Source organism: Branchiostoma floridae, chromosome 5 (genome assembly GCF_000003815.2).
Source record: "Branchiostoma floridae strain S238N-H82 chromosome 5, Bfl_VNyyK, whole genome shotgun sequence".
NCBI classification, from domain to species: Eukaryota; Metazoa; Chordata; class Leptocardii; order Amphioxiformes; family Branchiostomatidae; genus Branchiostoma; species Branchiostoma floridae.
In genome coordinates, this window is record NC_049983.1 from 29,091,073 (window position 1) to 29,092,733 (window position 1,661).

General features: G+C 40.6%; 1 protein-coding gene across 1 annotated transcript in view; it reads left to right on the plus strand.

The window, feature by feature from the left end:
• The first annotated feature begins 1,207 nt into the window (after positions 1-1,207).
• The window catches only part of LOC118416415, a 13,521-nt gene continuing 13,067 nt past the window's right edge, over positions 1,208-1,661 (plus strand). The window contains exon 1 of the mRNA XM_035821513.1: positions 1,208-1,283. The gene's annotated coding sequence lies outside the window, so the exon portion shown is untranslated. The remainder of the gene's footprint in view (positions 1,284-1,661) is intronic.

Genomic DNA, 1,661 nt, shown 5'->3' on the forward strand with positions numbered 1-1,661 from the left:
GGCTACGCGTACAGAGCGCCATTTCTGTCGTTCTTGTAGCTTGTTGTGTCAAAACAGCCTGGGAGAATCTGCAGCCTTTGTTTTTCTGTTATGTGCTTATCTGAGTTTAAACACCTTTTGTTTGTATTAGTCAACAACTTGATTCCTCACCTTGCTATTTCTTGACTTTTGCACCATTTCCATACTTGCACTGTTGCTTGTATTTTTGCTTTCTTACATTGTGATCCAAAAGTCTTCCAATGTATTCTTTGTGAGCTGTAATTTGTACTGCTTGAAGTACGACATTAGTAAGTTGTAAATGAAGTAAGGTGTGGTGTATTAGATGTTATGTAGAAATAGTTGTGATAGTTTGATTTTTACCTTTGTATCACTGAATCTTTGTGAAACACTCAAACCAGCTTCCACAGTTTTGGAAGCTGTTTTTATGTGATGGAAGACTGTTGTTAATTCATTGTGAATTCTTTTACTATCACTCTCTGAAAAGAAAAAAAAAGAAAGAAGAGCCTGGACAAAGATGAGAAGAAGGGTTCTAAGTTCTGACCAAGGGGGGCTGTCTGAAGACAGCTGGCATTTCCACGTGCCTCATTACCTGAGCCCTCTTCATCTTGTCCAGCTAATAATGATTACCTAAAGTCTAAAAGCAATCTCAAGTACATGTATAATCAATTGAACTTTATTGCAACATTCTTTACATTGGTTTCAAAAGAAAGTATTCTTTGTAAATCTTACTTGTTAGATCACGAACAAAAATATTGGTCTCAGTTTTCATTAATCAGAGTGTTTTCATAATTCTACTGGTCTATACATATGTTATTTACACATTTTAATCATCATCTGCTTGTATTCGTGTCTATTTCTTAATTTTTCCTAACACTGTGCATGTTAAAAGTAAAATGACATGTGCAGGGAACCTTCCTGGTTGACTTTTTGAACAAAATTTCACCTTTTCAGGCAGGTGCATTGATATACTAAAAAATCCTTCCCTGATCACTTCGATCACGATCCCAGGGTGAGCGATAGGGACTTGGGGGGCGCATTCGCCGTTCCCAGGCAAAGGGACGGCCAAGTCCCTAGGACCGACCAATGGTTGAGCCCCGTTGAGCAAGTTGAGCACTCAACGGACCAATGGTTGAGCCACGTTGAGTAGGCCCAGTTGCTCAACAGGCCAATCAGGCAGCGCGACCCCTATGTGTCATAGGTCAAGCCAGGGTTCGAATCCAAGATGGCGGCCTCGGCACTCGGCGATTGAAGCGAGGCACATTTTCGGCCGTCATTTCGCACAGGTAAGGGCTATCATTTTGATTCTTGTCTCATTTTGTAGGTAATGTGGTGGGGCACAACGCTATCTAGTTTGATTTTTTGCCACGACGGAAGATACGAGAAAAATTGACATGTTCTTTCGGCCCAAATCCCATTGTTTAAGTATGGGGATATCATCGTATGTGTCGGTGAATTTGAGCATAACTAACACTGCTGTCATTTGGCTCAGGTAAGTCCAATATTCTCCAATCTTGGCTCATTTTAAAGGTCATTCGGTTGTGCATCTAGCAGAGTAGCTGTCATTTTTACAGTGTTCATGGTTTTTTTGAAAACCGGCATGGTCTTTGGTCATAATTCCCATTGTTAACAGATGCTGGCTGGGTATATCTATGTGTTTGGAT